The sequence below is a fragment of the Schistocerca americana genome, chromosome 2, assembly GCF_021461395.2.
Source record: "Schistocerca americana isolate TAMUIC-IGC-003095 chromosome 2, iqSchAmer2.1, whole genome shotgun sequence".
Classification (NCBI taxonomy): Eukaryota; Metazoa; Arthropoda; class Insecta; order Orthoptera; family Acrididae; genus Schistocerca; species Schistocerca americana.
In genome coordinates, this window is record NC_060120.1 from 735,741,840 (window position 1) to 735,762,899 (window position 21,060).

The 21,060-nt window shown below is 35.7% G+C and overlaps 1 protein-coding gene across 4 annotated transcripts in view; it reads left to right on the plus strand.

Moving 5' to 3' along the window:
- Positions 1–4,745: 4,745 nt before the first annotated feature.
- Positions 4,746–21,060, plus strand: part of LOC124594785 (E3 ubiquitin-protein ligase TRIP12) — a 232,545-nt gene continuing 216,230 nt past the window's right edge. For 2 of the 4 annotated variants that reach the window (XM_047133192.1, XM_047133195.1), the window contains exon 1: positions 4,746–5,011. The gene's annotated coding sequence lies outside the window, so the exon portion shown is untranslated. The remainder of the gene's footprint in view (positions 5,012–21,060) is intronic. The other 2 variants (XM_047133193.1, XM_047133196.1) reach the window with 1 other exon arrangement.

The window sequence follows — 21,060 nt, forward strand, 5'->3', positions numbered from 1 at the left end:
TTTAACGTGGAATGACCCTATGTCATTAACGAGACTACCAGTTGATTTCACATGAACTGACACGCACGCTGTACACTAAATATTTATTTATTAATTTTATTTATTCATTCATGTCCATTTAGTACAATAATATTGGACATGTCAGATACAGTACAAAAATAATGTATACATATATAAAAGTTTAACAAAGAAAGAGAGGGTTAGGTGAGGGTAGTACAGGAAGTTGGCCATGGCCTAATCAAACGAGATATCTCAATACTCACACTAGCAACTTGCGGAAACTATGGAAAACCCAAGCCAGAATAGCTTGATTGAAATAACCCTAGTCCTCCTGCATGCAACTCTTGTACATTATCACTGGTGTACCCGTCTCGCTCGATACATGACTGGATGAGCAATCACAGAGGCAGAGTCAACATTGTGTGTGCAATATGGACAAGAAATAAATCATTGAGACACCAATTTTGAAAATAAAAACACTACTGAAAAAGTGGAGACATATGAACATATAACATAACATTACTCAAAAGCGCAAATTAACAACAAGAAAATCAGTGATGTAGATAAATTTCGGAACTTTATTATAAAACACCTCTGAAAAAATAAAAGACATGAACACTATATAAAGCACTGCTGAACCATGCAGGTAAATTATGGAACTTTGAGAAAATATTCCTGAAAAAATGAAACCCATGGACACATAATATAGCTCTGCTGAAAAGTATGGTATAAAGCATAAACACGTGAAAATCTGCTGACACTATGTGCCTCACAACTAGGCTAGCAACTGACCCCTCCTCAGAAGTTGTGTATTACACTGTATTTGAAACAGAGCAAACAGAAAACCGACAGCATAAACATTCTTTTGCAGAGACAAATACAGCATAGATGTTACATCAATTAAGAGACTCAAAAAAGAGTCAACAATAAGTAAAGGCCTAGTAATCCTGCAAGCTAACATTTTCATTTACATTGTACAAATACTTCCCAACAAGAAACGATTTTAACTCTACTCTAAAAGCCTTTTCTGACTCCGACTTCTTCATGTATGTTGGCAGGGCACTGTAAAGAATGACACCAAATTGGCTCACATGTCTTTGAGTATGGATTGTTCTAACTTGTTCTGCACTGAAGAGCCAAAGAAACTGGTACATCTGCCTAATATCATGTAGGGCCCCCACGAGTATGCAGAAGTGCCGCAACACGACATGGCATGGACTTGACTAACGTCTGAAGTAGTGCTGGAGAGAACTGACACCACGAATCCTGCAGGGCTGTCCATAAATCCGTAAGAGTACGAGGGGATGGAGATCTCTTCTGAACAGCAAGTTGCAAGGCATCCCAGATATGCTTAATAATGGTCATGTTTGTGGAGTTTGGTGGCCAGTGCAAGTGTTTACACTCAGAAGGGTGTTCCTAGAGCCACTCTGTAGCATTTCTGGATGTGTTGGGTGTTGAACTCTCCAGCTGGAATTGCCCAATTCCATTGGGATGCCCAATGGACATGAATGGATGCAGGTGGCTAGACAGGATGCTTATGTAGTTGTCAACAGTCAAAGACATATCTAGATGTATCAGATGTCCCATATCACTCCACCTGCACACATCCCGCACCATTACAGAGTATCGATTAGCCTGAACAGTCCCCTGCTGACATGCAGGGTCCATGGATCTATGAGGTTGTCTCCATGCCTATACACATCCATCCACTCGATACAATTTGAAATGAGACTTGTCCAACCAGGCAACATGTTTCCAGTCACCAACAGTCCAATGTCAGTGTTGACGGGGCCAAGCGAGGCGTAAAGCTTTGTGTGGTTCAGTCATCAAGGGTGCACAAGTGTGTCTTCGGCTCCGAAAGCCCATATTGATGATGTTTCGTTGAATGGTTCACACACTGACACTTGTTGATGGCCTAGCTTTGAAGTCCGCAGCAATTTGCGGAAGGGTTGCACTTCTGTCTCATTGAATGATTCTCTTCAGTTGATGTTGGTTCCATTCTTGCACGATCTTTTTCTGGCCACAGCGATATCAGAGATTTGATGTTTTTCTGGATTCCTGATATTCATGGTACACTCATGAAATGGTCATATGGTAAAACCCCACGTCACCGCTACCTTGGAGATGCTGTGTCCCATCTTTCGTGTGCCGACTATAACAACATGTTCAAACTCACTTAAATCTTGATAACCCGCTATTGTAGCAGCAGTAACCGATCTAACAACTGCACCAGACTCTTGTTGTCTTATATAGGCATTGCTGACTGCAGTGTCATATTCTGCCTGTTTACATATCTCTATTGCATATGCATGCCTATACCTCTTTCTTTGGCACTTCAGCATATACAGAGCGTCTTAAAATTGCGAGTATTATAACTATGGTAATCGGGCTTGATTTTTCAGGTCACCAAGTCTAGCTCTTGTCATCAACAAATATTTGTATACATACAAGCAGGGTACATTAAGCAAATACCGTTTTTTATGCAGGAGCTTAACAGTGCGCTCTAGCATAGCTATTGCAAGATTTGAGTGGAAGTAACCAAAATAAGCCATTAGCGCCATCTGAGGAGCAAACAGTAGAAACAATTTTCAGAGGAAAATCACGCGGAACTGAATCTCCAGGAGAGTTTAATTACATTATCTTTCCAGTTTAGGTCTTGGTCAACATACATTCCTAACAGTTTTGTACACTGCACCCTTTCTAACTCATTCCTGCCCAGTACCAGATGGAGATCTTGATTTCGATTCATCTTCCCAAATTGTATATAGTTTGTTTTCACTGCATTTATGATCAGGCTACTGGCATGGAACCATGAATCTAAGGACTTAAGGACGTTATCACTGTTCATGTACATCTACCTATTCAAAATCCATGTTTCTTATTATTCAGTATGCTGTGGTCATCTAAGCACTTGGCAATTCATTGCTTCATTAATCTCTCAATCAATTTTGAGAATGCCAAGAGGTGGGAAATTGGTCAGTAATTTTCAGCTATACTCCTATTCTCACTCTTCAAAAAACGTACCACTTTCAATCATTTTAATCTTTGGGGAAACACTGCTTCAGTGAATGATAAATTAACAATGTGAGCCAAGGGCCTGGGGATTTGTGAAGCAGTATAGGTTATATAAGTGAGACTGGTAAATCACCTACACCAGCTAACATTCTGCATTTTAGGCTTTTAATCACCTTTATTTCTTCCTCCTTACTAATTGGAACTAACGTCATGCTGTCAAAAACCTAAGTTTACGCTGGTGTGTGAAATTTAAGGTAAGTGCTTGGGAAGAGTTTATAAATTAATTCCATGTAATTTGGCATGTCTTTTAGCCAATATTTATATCCAACTGCATTTACAAGTTAAATTTCTTGCTCTTCGTGTATCTTCCACGTTTCACTTTTTACAGTATCCCATACAGATTCTAATCTGATATGAGCGTAGTCAGAGGATCATATTACTATGGGTAATAATTTCAGTCACATTGTTTTGGACAATAACTTCAGCATTGCTGTCCTAGTTACAATAGAGTCTTGCATTTGTGGATAGAAAGAATAATTATAAATAATATGCATATGTGTCATTTCAGGGTTTTGTTGCAACAGGTCAAAATTGCTGGGAATAGTAGCCTAGCCCAACACAAACCCATCACGTCCTACATTATCCTCACGAATCACTATACGGATGGGTCTGGTGCTACTGTTAGTCTGGGAAGCTGATGAATAGTCCGATCTTGAAGGGTGAATTGGTAAAAGTGAAACGCATGTGCATGAAAATAGAGCAGCTGTAAACACAAGCTCTCCGAACACATGACTTCAACAATATGGGCTAGATGACGTCATTGATGTATTTTGCGCTCTTTATTGTTCTTCAACCATCTTCGGTGGGTCGTCATTGTGTATTATGGGTCTTGACGTCAAGAGTTGATTCTCCCAACTCTGCTTTTATTATTTTTTCTAGTAGGTAATATTGACTACTTGGTTATTCGAAAAGTATTGTTAAACTGCCTACACCATTTGCAGCTTGCTGATATCCATATCTGCAAGACTAAGCATTTGCTTTGGGTTCGGATAATACACAAAACTTAAAAGTAATTGCTTTTGATTTTTTTCCCTTAGGTATGGTTCCTAGATGCTCTATACAACGCTGCCGAAGTTGAGCGGATGAATGAAAAACTCATTTTTCACAGCTGGTGAGACTATTATTTCCTCAAAATATGCGTTACTAAAGCGGACGATAGTTTTGACACCTGTTAAAGAAACTTTTACGATAATACACGCCGCTATGACAACGAAGAGCGCCCTCAACCACACACGCATTCACAGGCCGCTAGGACGCTAGTTACATTAATTTACCATAAACTATAATCGTCTTGTCTTGAATTATGATCAATGATCCTATTTTGTTACTCGCGGGTTTGTTTGTTGTCCTATTGCTAATTCTCTATCGATAACTGTCGATTATCTCTAAAACACGAATATCATCAGCTGCTGAAGTATAGGCAGTAGAGTTTAGCTTTTTACTTCGCGACTAAAATTAAATTATATTCACAAAATCTGTACACTGAAACAACGTTTGTGTCCTTGTGTGTTAATTTTTTTGAGTTTTCTTGACATTTCATGTCGACTGTGAATATCGATGTCACAAGCAGCTGAGAAACATGTTTGGTGCGTATTGATAGGGCATGAACAGCTGTGGAGCTATGTTATTTGTGAGACACAGCTTTATTGCTTTGTCTCGTTGAAGAGAAGTGTTTGTAATATGGCTGTGTGTTGTACTATCGTACTGTAACCATACATGGATGATTTTTTTTCTTAATTGTAAAATATGATGGAACTATATTAGAGAGAGCATGGATCCATTACGAAGCCGTAAGAATTTGTCATAATCAGTGCAATTTTGAAGCATACGATAGAAGGGAGAGAGATGTTGATGAGACTGGCGATTCAGTTTGGCATTTGCAGTAGCCAGTCCTATACGGAAAAATTATTGCTGCTGATTCGGATTGCAGAAGGAGGTACGGTTAATCTGCAATGGTTTATTTATTCTGCTGTACATACTAATAATTTTATCCCTGTAGTCCTTGGCGAATGGAAACCCAAGTTCACAATGGTGGTCCTTGACTTTGAGCTGTTGTTTTTCTTGCAGAAGATCCATTACTGTAGACATTTTTTTGCGGTGAGTGAATTTCGGGTTTGTTTCCATTTCAAATTTTATTATTTGGAAGTGTCGAATTCGAGTGAAAAGAACGGTTATTGCGGTAATTTTCCGTACAATCGATTCTGTTTCACGAGTGATAAAATAAATTAACGCGAATAAAGAGAACGGATTGTTAGCATTCTAGTGTTTCATTTTTAAACTTTTGGTTGGTATCGTGCACATTTGTATAATGTGTGGTATAAACAGCGGTACCTGGACGAACTTGTAAGACTATTTCGAGAATTGTGGATTTGGTTATTGTCTCGCTTCTCCGTCGTGACATTTCAGTGTTGCTTCTACGATTTGCTGTAAATCATAGGCCTCTAGCTTAGTCATGATTCCAGTGACATGGGCGACATGTAATTATGCTCGTCGCTTGCGACTGAATTTCGCCTTTAATAACCAACTTGTTATCTGTTTAAGGTAGGCAAACGGATGCTGTAATTTGATCTTATCGGAAATATAAAGTTCCAGTAATTCACAGCTTTATTTCCATAAAAAATGCGACCCAAATGTAAGTTAATGTCATTAAACAAGCTGCGTCGTCAGTGTAAAATACGTTTTCAATTTTCGTGTATTAGTCACTTTGGAAGAGCGGAAAAAAGGTACATAACCAACCTATGTGTCTATTGACACAACTTACTGTTAAAGACGTAATTCGATATTTAAACATCGTTGTTGATAGGTTCAGCCTGACAACGTATAAGCCGCGGATATGGTTTTCTTTAGTTCTAGTTGGATTAATGAGTTACAATGGTCGTGGTCTATCTAGCATTGAAAGCTGATGAAACTAAGAACAGATGATCCGAAGGTCGTATATATGCCCAACTAAACAACTGCAGATAGTATGATTTGCTTCTAAATGGTGAATCGTGCCTTTTTATTGAAAGACGCCAGTGGAATTACTCTGCCAAATGTAATCACGAAGTATGTGCATATTACGTCACTTTCAAGCCGTAGGCCGTCAAAACTTTTTTATGCAAGGTAAACTCATAATGTTCCTGTGATTTTTACACTGCTTGTAAGTATTGGGTGGTACGTCCAGTAATTACGGTATTATCAGGACCAATGAAATTGTCTTTAGTTTTATTAAGTACTACATGGAAATAGAAAAAAGTTATCAGTTGTTCTCAGTAAATGCAATAGTTTATTTTCTGACGAACCAAGTGGGAACAAGTACGAGTGTACATCGCCGTCAGTATATTAAGGGAAGAATATAATTACCATGTAAACATTGTTGGTCATTGTATTGATTAAGATTTCTTGCTTCATTATTTGTGGCGATAAACGAAAACTATACAAGGAGTTCAACAAATTAGTAAAGTCTAACGCTTTGATAGCCTGCAGCTATTAACTCATTCAACGCGTCTATTGGAAATGTTCCTGTACTTGCGAAAAATTGCAGGGACCTTTGATGAGTGATACTAAGTAGAACATTCTGTTGTAATTATATTAGGGCCTCTAGTCTTTCTACTTGGCGCTACTGCACATTGCCCACAAGAGAATGGAATTTTTTTTCTGATTTTTGCAGTTCGGTGTCCACTTTTAAAGTGGAGTTTATTTTCCTGTAAACAAAGGTTCTTTATTTTATGCATAGTAAATCCAAAACAAATGTTTTCCACTTGAATCAGTGATTTGGATTTAAGCCTGTTCTTCCACAAATTGTGAGCTGAAGTACCTCCATAAAATTTCTAAACAACAATGATGAATGTTAAGTAATAACATCTAGGCTGTGACTAAGGGGTCATTCTATGTCAAATTGTCCAGTAATTCTAGGATTTCTAACCCTCCATCTGAGATTTTCATGCAACATTGTATACCTGCTTATTCTTACAACAAGAACTTCTGATAATTCTTTTAAGTCTCAGACTAAAACTTTTTTGATTTCTTTTTTTGATATAGTGATGCTCTGATATTTTTGCACTGTAAAAATGCCCATGCAATATAGTATTTATCTACAGAAATACTCATAACTCGGGTGTACATGAAGCTTTTCATTTGGAGTTATTTTTCAGAAGTTAAGAGTGGCATATAGTTAACAAGAGTGTATTTATTTAAGCAAAAAAGTTATGGAGAAAATTAGAAGAAATATTAGTGTGTGTCACTTTGATTTCTGGAAAAATTACAAGGATGTTGAAAAACACTTATATCACATTTCTCCAACCAGATGGGAACCTTGTTTTTGTCTTAAAAATTAGTAAGGTTGTAAGTTTTCTAACAAAGTAAAAATTATAAGTTTCCTGTGAATGGGCATGCAAATAAACTGCAAATCAGAAGGCTTTTTACAGTGACGAAAAACAGATCATTTCAATTAAGTTCAGCCAGGTGTGATACCTACTGCCTCAGATGCAAGGGTCTTGAATTAGCATATTTAAATATCAGTTATTCTAGGCAGACAAATTAATTTTAGGCATGAAAAATTTATTTCATTTTATTAACTAAGTGATTTTTGAAAGAAAATAATATATTGCATTTATCTGTGCAGCTAATCACCAACTCACAGTGACAGTGTTCTGTGTGTTTGCAGAAGCTTGCTTGAAACCTGCACTTACATGAAAACACTGTAACAATTGCTGGTATGTGTTTGTGAGCATTGCCCACATGCAACAGTTTCTCTCTGGGGGATTCCATTGTCACGGGTGGGACAGTTGCACTAAGTTTTTCAACAGTCAGATGCTGATATAACATAAAGTATAAATAGAAATAAAGTAAAAATTGACTGGTTGCCTTACAAATAATTGTTTTACCTTCCCTTTAAATCTGAATGTCAGAAGTTTACAAATTGAGCTGTTATTCATCTTTAAAACTTTGTCACGGGTGGGACAGCAAATAGACGTAGCATTGAATAACCACCAACATTTTAGAAGAATTCTGTGATTTATGCACTTATTTTCTTTTTAAAATATTGAATTCGCATTAATAGAACAATTCTCTACATAACATAATATCAATAAATATTAGATTAGTAATACTTACAATAATTGCAATCAAAGACTGTCACGGGTGGGACAAGGAATTGTCACGGGTGGGACTCATGTGAAGTACAATCTTTTTTTTTTTTAAATTTAAACTGATTTTATTATGTCAGTTAGCTATGAATCGGTAGGTAATATATACTTAGAGCGCACTTTAGGTTTTAATAACTTTGTACAACATTTTTGTTGCTTATAAATAATATAAATTTTGGTATAGTATTGGTTTACAGTTCTGAGTACTTAATTATTTCACTTGAAGAATGTACCACTTTGAAAAAATACACTTGACCTCTCACCCACTTTCGAAAATGTCTAAATTGCCGGGAAACTCATAATATGAGGTGTCCCCAACATGTTTGACATTTGGATTCGTGAGAATAGCAAGAACTTGTTTAAACTCTACGTAGGATACATTCTGCTTGTCAGCTTTAAATACCTTTGCTGAGTCCCCAACAGATCGCATACACATAATCTGTATTTCCCCATTGTCTTCTACACTTCTCTGTGCAATTGCATCATATCTGTATGTAGTGGATTTCTTTCTTGCAGTTTGGAACTCGACTAAAATAAATGTTCCTGGCATGATTTGTTCCACAGCTGGTTCTGAACCTGTAACTTCTTGGGAATTGGGTGTCAACAGGACATCAGGATATGATTCCTCATCACTCATCTCAGAATCTGTGTAGGTTAGTGAATGTATGTTGGGTGAAAGTGGGAAATCCTCCACTTTCTCTAAATCTGATTTTAGGAAAGTTCTACCACATACTAGGTTACAGGTATTGTAACCGTTGAAGTAATGCTTGCTGCGAATATCTTTTATTTTTTTAACAGCTTTCCAGCGACCATCCAGAAGGTCTCTGTTTTCATTAATATGATCTTTTGTCAGAAGAAGAAAGTTTATTCCAGAAACAGATGATTTGGCACAGTCTAAAAATTCCTGTGCGTTGCTGATGATGACTTTTCTTTGCTTAACTTTATTCCAAACAGCCCTTTTTGTTACAGCTCCAATGCCATTCACTGCACCTTTCCCATGTGATGTTGCAAAAAAAAAAAAAAAAAACCATTCTCCAGACACTCCAAAGTCTTGCATCATGTAGCAAAGGTTAGAAATGGTGAATTTGTTCTTAAATTGACCTGCGCAACCATCAGAAAAAATTTGTATCGAGCTTACTTATTATACTCTTCAAACATGCATAAACTGAGTACTTGTCATGACACAGTTCATCGCTCACAATTGCAAATTACTGTAGCCCTGTTTTCATCCAAACACAAATAGTGACCACTGTAATCTGTGTATGCCGCAACTCGTAGAATTTTGAAATCTTGATATCAATATCTGGATTGTCTTGCTTAAAAAGAAAAAATGCTTCCTTAACTGTCATATTCCTGTGACGTTTCTGCAATCTCTTTTCCCAGTTTCATGGTCTACAATAGACTTTACATCCTTTATACCAGGTGTCTGCCTGCTGATTTCATCATTCGTGAAAAAATTTTGTATTTTGAGCAGATTATCACCTGTAAGTTTACGAGATGTTTTCTTCACTACTGGGAAAATCTGCTTTACTACCTTTTTAGGTAAGCTTTCACTTACAAGCTTTTTTATTACTGCTGATTTTTTTGAGGGGCTTGAAGGAAGCACCTTCTTTACCCGAGAAACAGCTTTGCCAAGAGACTGAGGACATTTATATGATCCTAACTGGGAAATACAGGTCTCAGACTGATCTTTAATTAATATGGATTTTAGTTTGTCTGTACTTGATTTTTTCTTTCAGCCTCCTTCTTTAGATATTCCAATAAAGATTTTTCACTGGAGGATACCTTCATCTTCATATTTTCCCTTCTTCTTTTATCCTGCTCTCTTTCTTTTTCTTTATGGACATTGTACTTGCTGGTATCTTTCTTCAGTTTTTCGCGAAGTTTTCTCATACACTCTGCTGATGTTTTCCCATTTTCTGAATAAACAGTAAGTTTTTATTTAGTGTAAACCATCAAAGCACTTGTTATATCAACCAATTTAACTTAACAATAACAAGAAGTGTCAAATGGTTTAGATTTGAGCAACATCAAAAACCTGTCACGGGTGGGACACAATTTCTTTTAACATTTATAAATGATCATTTACAACTTAGAAGGTGCCTTATGGTTCATTGGATGTTTTTATTTGTTTTTCTTACTTCTAACCTAAAATACATAGAATTACTATAATTGCTGAGTTAGAAGGTAAACTTTTTCATGTTTTTTGTCACGGGTGGGACACTAAATACATAGTAACTTTTGTGAATTAGCTGCATACTTAATAACTTACCTTTCTTTAAAAACTGAAGTTTGTCAGAAAGATAAGATTCTGATCTTGAAATTTAACAATTAAAACATCAACAATCACTGCAACCCAAATTTAAACAGCTGCCAACACAAAAAGCAAACCTTTTCTTTTCCATCCTCATCTGTAGAATCGCCAACTTTGTTTAACTATATTTCCTCAGTTAATTGTGTAATTTTTATAATTTTTTCAGGACAGTAAAATTCAACTTTTGTAGATTCAAAAAACTATAACATTGTTCAATTTGGCGTTTTTTCAAAAAATAAGCCTCAGGCTCAGTTTGGCATGGAATGACCCGTCTGTCTCTTTGTGAGAAGTGTCATATTTCTTTGTAGTGCAGCCATTTATCATTTCTTTTGGCTTTTTCTAAATCATTAAGTGTGAATAGAATTGATGTCCATTCAGGCAAGAAACCTTCCACATGTCATAAAATTTGTGGGGGGGGGGGGGGGGGGGGGGAATTCAAATCAGTGAGGGAAATGAAAGTGATGTCAGGGACCAGGAGATTTCATGAGTCAATGCTAAAAAGTCAAACCATATATTTGAGATGCTCTACCTTAAAACTTCATTCCATTCCAAATCACAGCAAGGCCTCATATGGCAAATGGAAGCTAGAAAAAGTGAAGTGTGCTTTGGAAGAAAAAAAAAATGTACCAGGCATTGGGTTGCAATGTTGAAATTTCTGACAGTAGGGAGAATAAAATGTATGATAAAATTGATAACACCAAAGACTTTGATGCCATGATATTATTAATGAAACTAAAAGTAGCTGGTGTAAGGAGATCTAAAAATTTAAAGTTGTTACTTTAGCTCCTCCCTCTTGGTCAAAAGAAAAAAAAAATCAGAATTCAATTTTTGTGGGTATGTAGCTCCACAGGCAAGGGAACTGAAAACAGATTTTTTAAAAATTGGTTCTGAACCAAAAAGGGTAAAATGATCACTGATGTAGTAGTAAAGTTTGTCACTGATTTTTACCAAAATTGTGAATGTACATGATTGATAGGATTCAGAAGAATGTGTATATGCATAAAAATGCACGCGAGAACTCAAAACATTAACATTGTTTTTTTCTAAATTTTGTTCAGTAAGACCAAAGTGGTGTATTTTAAATGGTGCTGCAGGCACACTGTGTGTGTCTATGGTATCCGCCAAAATGTAAAACTGCTTTTGGGTGCAGAACACATTGAAGAACATATAAAGAACTTATAAAAAAATTTTTGTATATGACTTGGAAAACTATGACTACACGCTTAATCACTGTGGTAGTTTTCCCAGTGCTGTCAAATTGTTGGAATTTTTGAAAGATGCTTATGATGAAACTGAAGCACAGCCAGTGGAGTAACTCAGACCATCGGACTCAGTTGGTAAAGCAATTGCAACTGTTGATGATGAATATACACTGATTTGTTGGTAATAAGATTACAGGCACTTAAAATATGCCCAATCATGTCTAAATGTCATGCAAGGGGAGTGAAAAATTTGAAAGAAAAGCTAACCCCAGAAAAAGCAATTCTGTTAATGCACTTTGATGAAAACTACTGTTTTGTAATTCAGATGGAAATCTGAAGTTACCACTGGACAAGAAGCAGCTGTACAATCCAGTCCATTTGTGTTTATGTGATAAAGGAGGAAAATAAATTGATAACAACAAACCATTGCTTCGTAAGATGGATCATGATGTAGGATTTGCAAACTGCGTTCAAAAAGAAAAGGTTACATAATTGGCTGAACCCTACCATCAAGTCAAGAAACTGCATTGTTCCACTGATATGTGTGCTGCTCAATATAAAAATAATAAAAAAGCTTTAAAAACTTGGGTGAACACAGAAATGATTTTTCCGTTGATGCTTAAAATTCCTTTTTTGTTACTCGCCACGGTAAATCTGTGTGTGATGGATTGGGAAGATCTGTAAAACTTGTATTGAGAAAAGCTAGTTTCCTGCTAGATGATGATGTTTACATAACAACTACATCAGGTGTTTTCAATTTCTGCATGGCTAATAGTGACAAATTTTCTTAGAGTTTCTTAGACAATTGCTACGTAGATTGCCAAAAGAAGAAACTCAGAGGTGTTTGGCAACCGGCACAATGCCAGCTACCGGGAATTTTCACAATTACAATCCACTTATCTGTGTTTCAGTAGAAATTAGAAAAATACCGTGTTCTGAAAGTCTTTAACTGATTTTTCCAAAATGAAAATGCTCCTCAATGATCGTGTACCCATCCTCAAGAAAACTGTTTTGTGGCAGCTGTTTATTATGACAGGAGGTACTTTGCCGTAATCAAGAATGTGTGTGATTAAGGAGATGCCGAACTACTTTTTCTCCACCCGTATGGACTGGGAGTGTCACTTTTAGCCAGAGAAAGAGTACACTTGTTTTGAGCTTTTGGAAAACATTTTGTGTACTGTTAGTGTACCCGAATCAAGCACATTATGAAGAATGTATTACATTAATGCAAACATGAAGGCAGTGAAATCCAATTTTTCATTGTGGCTTCAAAACAGAGACATTATTAAAACTATCAGTAGAGAACTTTAACTATCTTTACTGCTGAAGAAGTATGTTTTAAATGTAAACATTTGTCTGTGTCGAATAATTGTCATTTAAGTACACTCATTTGACTTTGAAAATCATACCCCTAAATAAAGCTAATATTAGTAATGAAAATATTTCAATTAAAATTATAACTTTTGGCTCTGCACTTTTATTATTTTAACAAAACATAATACATGCAGGGTCATTCCATGTCAAGTCACCCAGGCCTTGACACCAACCATGTCAGATTTTGATGAAACTTGGTACAATTACTTCTTTTATCATCCTGAAAGCACTTGTAAAATTTTTTTGCTCTATCTCTTATAGTTTTTTTTATAAATTTTTAAAGTTTTTAGATTTGGCTTTGTTTCAGCAGTCGGAAATTGTAACTTAAACGTGTCCTCACAACTAAAAAAATTTGTATGTTAAAGAATACTCAAGATATCAGTATGAAATTTTGGAATAAGTTTGTGTATTATATCTAAATGTTAAAAAATTACCATAAAGATATATTAAATTCTTCCAAATGAAAACAAATTTATAAGTTTTTTATTTCTTTTTTTAGGTAACGGATGTTTAGTTTTACAAAAACTGCAATATCTAGAGTCTCAGACCTGATAGAAAGCTCAAATTTGTTTTAAAATACTCTTAATTGTATAGGCTATTAGATAAAAGAAAAATTATGTTGGCTTTTTAACCTGTTTAATAGTTATCTAATTTTTAAAATAATATTAATTATATTTTAAAAATAAAAAATGCCAAGTGACTTAGACACCGAAAATAAGTTTGTCTTCTTGGAGTAACAATGTACACTTGGATTTTGTATTGTTACTCCTGTGTTTTGAAGTAAAAAATTATTACAGTGTTAAATAGTGCTTGGATAGCATTTTATTAAGTTTATTCGAACTCTCAGTAAGTACTGTTGCTTAGTTTACAGAGATTCTTTTCCAATATCCTACAAAAGTAACCAGAACAGTAATCAGACCAAAAGTGAAATCAGTATGTCAGATATTCAAACCTGTAGTGTAGGGTTATTTAAAAAATCTGACTGTTTCCAAACAACCTACACACCTTCAAAAAAGTTAAAACCGGTATCAGAATTGAGTGAGGAAGAAAAAGATTTGATCCACTTACGATCTGGAATTAATCTGTGTGAATTTAAGAATATATGTTCACACCACAGCTACTACTTTTTAAATGTTTTTGAAAAGTATCAAACAACATGTGCAGACCCACTAAAAAAACACAAAAAGCCCATCAAAAAATCGTTGAAGTGTAGGCTTGGATCTTTCTACACAATTACTGACAAAAAATATTAGCATAAAACCTGGACAAAAGCTTTGCTCAACGTGCCGTAACTTTTGTGAGGAAAAATTAAGAGTTGAAGTCAATGAAAGTGAAACAGATGATGAAGTCATGGTTGAATTAGAATCATTGGAATCCAGAAATGAATCCCTCGTACAAACAAACATTGCTCTTGATTATTTAGGTTTAACACCGATAAAGCTTCATGGCTTGTCAGAACAAAGTAAAGGGTCTTATTTTAAAAGGAAGGTTAGCAGTATTGAAAAGACTGCAAAAAAAGGCGGTTTCAAAAGCATTAAAATATGATGCACCAAGTTGTGATGATGACGAAGAAGAAAAGTGTGGTTGAGAAAGCAAAGGATTTTGATGTAATAATTTCTCTTATGAAAGAGAAGATTTCATCTGTTGGGAGGTCTAGAAAAATCCAGATTCTGACCTTGGCTCCAGATTCTTGGACTCGAAATAAAGTGATGAAAGAATTTAATGTAAGTGAGTACATGGTGCGACAAGCTAGAAAGCTAAAATCTGGAAAGGGTATTTTGGAAACTCCTGGTCCAAAAAAAGGTAAAACTCTTTCTGAAAATATAGTAAGACTTGTAACAGATTTTTATGAAAAGGATGAAAGTTCCAGAGTGCTACCTGGAACAAAAGACAAAGTAAGTGTTCAAAAAAATGTGTACATGCAAAAAAGACTCATTTTTTGTAACTTGAGAGAACTCTATTATTCTTTCAAATGGGAGAATCCCGAGGTAGAAGTAGGATTTTCAAAATTTTGTTTCTTGAGACCTAAATGGTGTATCCTTGCTGGTGCTGCGGGTACACACACTGTATGTGTATGCAGTATCCACCAGAATGTTAAACTATTACTGGATGCTGTGAAAATTGAAGAATCTTATAAAGACCTAATTAAGATGCTTGTGTGCAACACAGAAAACCAAAACTGCATGCTACATCATTGCAACAGCTGTCCTGCAAATACTGCACTAACAGAGTGCTTAACTGAAAAACTAAGTGAAGATTATGATTTAGAAGAAGAAATTGTAATCAGTCAGTGGGTTAACACAGACAGGGCAGAAATGATCAAACAGTCTATCAGTGTTGAAGACTACATTTCTTTATTGGTTAGGTCATTGGAAAAGCTCACCCCACACTCGTTTATAGCAAAATCTCAATCAGCAGCCTTTAAAAGATTGAAAGAAGACCCACCACCCAAAACAGCAATTATTGTGATGGATTTCAGTGAAAATTATTCCTTTGTTACACAAAATGAGATCCAAAGTTACCACTGGAATAGAGATGGTTGTACTCTACACCCAGTTGGAGTTTTTCTAAGAAATGAGGAAAACAATGTTTTTGTTTCCAACCACTGTTTTATTAGTGGTGACCAAGAACATGACACTGGTTTTGTTAACTTTGTACAAAAAGAAATTACAAAGTGGCTGTCATTACATCATACTGACATTGACTCAGTTCACTACTTTACAGATGGTTGTGCTGGGCAGTACAAAAATAGAAACAGTTTTAAAAATTTGACTGGACACTTGAGAGACTTTAATTTGAAGGCCCAACACTCTTTTTTTGCAACAAGTCATGGGAAGTCAATTTGTGATGGCCTAGGAGGAACTATTAAAAGAATTTTAAGGAAAGCCAGTCTACAGCTTTCAGAGAAAGAACAAATAATGACAGCAATCAATGTGTATAAGTTTTGTGAAAAAATATTGAAAACATTCATTTTCACTTTATTGACAAAAAAGAAGCTGATTTGCTACGGCTAAAACTAGAAAAACATTTTTCAGCAACCCGAACCATTCCTGGAACTAGAAGTTTTCATAACTTCAAACCACTTCCAACAACCAACCTTGAAATTAGGAGGACTACAGATAGTGTAAAACCCTCCTTAGTCTTTTCTTTCCATTCTTCTTCTGATTGGGTTCGTGTTGAACCATCCATAAATTGCTATGTGGCTGCAAATTATGATGGTAACTGGTACTTTGGACTGGTAAAAACAATATTCAATGATGAAGAAGATGCAGAAATTCTATTTCTACGTCCTTCAGGACCCGCTGCATCATTTTATTGGCCTGAAAGAGAAGATTCCTGCAGAGTGCCTTTGAAGCACATAGTCTGTGTAGTAGACGCACCTCAATCAAGCGGCACTGGGAGAATGTATTACTTCAAAAAAGACTGTATCAAAAGAACTGAAAGCTCTTGGATGAAGTGGAAAAACAGTTTGAATCAACATTAATGTTTATTAAAAAGACAAAATTACTCAAAAAATTCAATGTTTCCAGCAATCAGTTGGGTTATACATAAGTGCCGTAAGTAAACTATATTTGTACATAATTCTAATGTAATCTACTATAATTAATAAACATGTTAAAAAGCCATCATTATTTTTGTTTTATCAAGTAGCCTATATGTTTAAGAGTAAATTAAAACAAATTTGAGCATTCTATCAGGTCTGAGACTCGAGATATTGCAATTCTTATAAAACAAAACATCCGTTAAAAAAAAGAAAAAAAAACATGTATATATTTTTTTCATAGAAAATATTAATATATTTTAATAGCATCATTTTTATCTTCAAATATGTATAATAAATAAACTTGCTGCAAAAATTCATGATATCTAAAAGAGTTTTTAAGATAAGCAAATTTAAAGTTTGAATACAAATTAAACTGACCATATCCGAAGGTTCAGAAAACGCAAAACATACAAACTTTAAAAATTTATTAAAAAAAAAAACTGTAAGAGATACAGCAAAAAAAAAAAAAAAAATTGCAGGTGTTGTCAGGATGGTATTAGAACCATTTGAGCCAAATTTCATGAAAATCTAAGGAGGTGGGTGTAAAATTTTTTTTATTGGGTGATTTGATATGGAATGACCCTGCACTAAAGCTTAGCAGTCTACATAATATGCTTTAAAAAACCTTCTGAAGATTGTTACAGTACATTAATACATAATGAAAATCTTATGTCTGTTGGAACTCATGGGGTTTTTTCGTTACATCAAATTTGAGCTTTCAAAAAAAAAAAAAAAAAAAAAAATCGCCTTGATAGCAGTGTGTCTAAAAGTATTTTGAATATAGAAGTAATTGTTGTTTTGGCCAGTAGAATTAAGTTGATTTTCTTTATTACCAGAAGTCAAGCAGAGCTGTTAAATATTTGCCCGCAATAAAGATACAGTCTCTTTCTGTTATCCCCCCAATGTAATACATTACAAATGGGAAGCATCAGACAGTGTAAGCTTTATGATCGCATTACATGTCTTCCTTCAAAAACTAAATAAAATATATGGAAGAAATTTTATGCTAGTTATTAAGAAATTACTAGGAATGACCTGTGTTTCATCACAGTGTAAAGTTTTTTTTATTTGAGATTTGTGTGTCCATTGTTTTTATTTGATTAGAAAGTGTACAACCTTGAATTATTAAAGACCAAAAGTAGGTTCCCATCAGGTTGGAGAAATGTGATAAGTGTTTTTTCAACACCCTTGCAATTTTTCCAAAAATCGTAAAGTTGAATACGTTAATATTTTTTAAATTTTCTTTGTAACATTACTGCATAAATAAATACATTCTTGTTAACTATATGCTTTTCTTAACTTCTGAAAAACAAATCCAGAACACACACACACACACACACACACACACACACACACACACACACACACACACACAGACAGACTTAGGCAGACATATGTCTGAACTTGCATATACATGAAGGAATTATTACAGAAAGAACATTTCAGAACAAGAATAAATGTGTAAAAGGAATAGACATCAAATTGATGTTACAACATAGCCACTGTGTTGGTAAGGAGGGCATAGAAAGGAATGGTAGTGCGACTGACACAATATGGAGTAAATGATAAACAAAACAAAGTTGCCATGAAAAGTAGTTCAGTGAAGAATAGTGACTCGCTAAATATCAGAATGCAGTGAGATGTGTTAAAAGTAGTGAAAGTCTATTCAAAGTGACATATCTAGGGTACTGTCAAAGAAGATTGGTATACACAGAAGAACCAATTAGTAAAACAGCTCAAAGACCATAAGTGCTAAATTATAGTAGAAGTGTTTGAAATTTTACATGTGTGGAAGCAGCATGTAACAATGATAAAATTGGATAAGAAAGCATTTGAAGTGAGTGAACAAAAGATGTGAATTGAAGTGGTACTAAAAGGAAATATGATAGTAGTAGTCTGGTGAACCATTGGCAAGAGAAGGAACTGCTTTTCTAAATAAATCAAGACACGAAGGAAAGTAAGATTTTTACTGGAAGGACTAGCAGACAGGTTCTATTGCATAGATGATGATTGAAATATGAAAAAATTATTTAAATTGTGTGTGGCATGGAAGATGAAAAAAAATTAGCATCAGATGAAATGAAAGACAGCATTTAGTCAGTGGAAGAAACTGTGAATATAACAACATTAATAATAACTGTTATAAAAAATAAAGACTCTGCACGTTTGATACTTCATCTGATAATGGGTTGTAAATTTTGATTGTACCATCCTTAAATGGAAAGTGTGAAGGAGGGAGGGGGATGAGGTAAAGCTGTTTAAAGGGAATGCAGAAGATGGATTTAAATATAAGTTTGAAGAGGTGAGAGTAAATGGTGTATTGATGGAATTGTGGATGAATGTAGTGTGGGTCTCTAAAGGATTCAGACAATGCTAATACCCCATAAACTATTCTTGAATACTGCTACATTGTTTTTGGGTACTATGAACACCACTGTGCCGATAAGCTCTGCTAAGAAAAATTAAAATGTTTAGTAGCAGTTACAGCTGCTCTTCATATCCTACGGATACATGCAAAAAATAAATTAAAAACAACTGTTGTCTGGTCCACCTGGAGAGCGGCAAGTTACATATTTAGCTTTTCTTGTGTTTTCTGAGTACTACATTTCTTAAATTTTGTGCATGTTTCTCAGTTTAAAAGGTATAACCTCATGTTTTTGTAAATGTTGGACAGTCTGTATCACAGTTGTAATTACTTCTGAAAAACAAGCTACACCTCTCATTAAGTTGTCAACCTTCCAGTATACTTGATGCAGAGTGAATTGCTGGTGGTGACGCTTTTGCGTTGTTCGAGGCATGGGGCCAGTGTGGATTCTGGCCTCGCCTATTTGCCTGGTGAGTGGATACGTGGCTGTTCCTTCAGCAGGGTCGGAGCAGGTACATGAGAGCAACTGTTTGCTAGTTATCGGGAGCTCCCAATGTCAGCAACATTATAGAGCATCTTAAGTAAATAGCATTCAGGGCCGGAAAGAAAGCCACTGTGCACTCGGTGTGTCTGCCGGAGGGGTCTCATCCAAGATATGAAATAGACTTTGCCTGCAGCTATGGAACATGCAGGGTGCAGTCTTCTGCAAGTTGCGGCTCATGTTGGTGTCAGTGACGTCTGTTGCTTGGGTTCTGAGGCCATCCTCGGTTCATACAGGCAGCTGGTGGTGGATGTGATGAAGGCTGCTGGACTGGTGTGTAGGGTGCAAGCAGATCTCACGACGTGCAGAATCATTCCCAGAGTTGACCAGGCTCCTTTAGTTTGAAACTGAGTCAAGTGTCTCACCCCCAAAGGCTTTATTGTCTATATGATGGTCTCCATTGCAGATTTCTGGACCTGCATTATAGAATGGGGAATTGTAGGATGTCTTTTGATAAGTCAGGGATGCACTACACAGAGGAAGCAGCTGCTCGGGTAGCAGAGTACTTGTGTTGTGCATGTAGGGTTTTTTGTGGTTGTGCGGTAGTTTGAGGTTGTCTGATGAACTCTTGCCTTACAACATGCAGATAGCAAATTCAGACTGCATTCAGGATAAAGGCACTTTTGACTGTCAAAATTTTATCAGTAAATTGTCGAAATATTGGTAGCAAAGTTCCTGAAATTTCTTGAACTCTAATTATTCTTGGAACCAAAAACTGGCTGAAGCCCAAAGTAGAAAGCTCCGAGGTATTAAGTGATTCATGGAAACTATATCGAAAAGACAGATTAGATGCCATAGGAGGCAATTGAGAAAAATATTGTTTGTATTGATATCAAATTTGAGTGTGATTGAAGTTACCTGGTCATACATAACAGGTCTAGGTGAAATCAAGTTAATTTTAGATGTTTTTACCAGCCGTACAATTCAGTTGTGACAGTTCTAGAGTCATTCAAGGAAAGTCTACGGTCAGTAGCTTGCAAATACCCTGATCATGAAGTAGTAATGGGAAGTGACTTTAACCTACCAACTATAGATTGGGAAGTCTATAGTTTGATTTCAGGGGGTACAGTCATTCAGTCTTGCAGAGTACTTTTGAACATAGTTTTCTGGAAACTGTAGTGAGCAGCTAGTTAGACAGTCTGCACAAAGTGAAGTGTTTTAGGGTTTGTTGCTACAAAGTGGATTAAGGATGGAAAAGACCCACCATGGTTTAAAAACGAAAGTCGGAAAATGCTGAAGAAGCAAAGGCTGTTGCGCTCTAGGATCAAAAGGGAAAGTGCAAATGATGATAGGCTAAAGTTAGTAGAGATTTGTGCGTCTGTAAAAAGATTGATGGGCAAAGCATACAACTACCACCACCATCATACCTTAGCAAAAGATCTTACGGAGCTCTTGAGAAAATTCTGGTCCTATGTAAAATTGCTTCTATCCAGTCATTCATTGGCAAGTCGGGTTTGAAAGAAGAAGATAGCCAAAGGATGGCCGGAGTTTTAAATTTCACATTTACGAAATCGTTCAC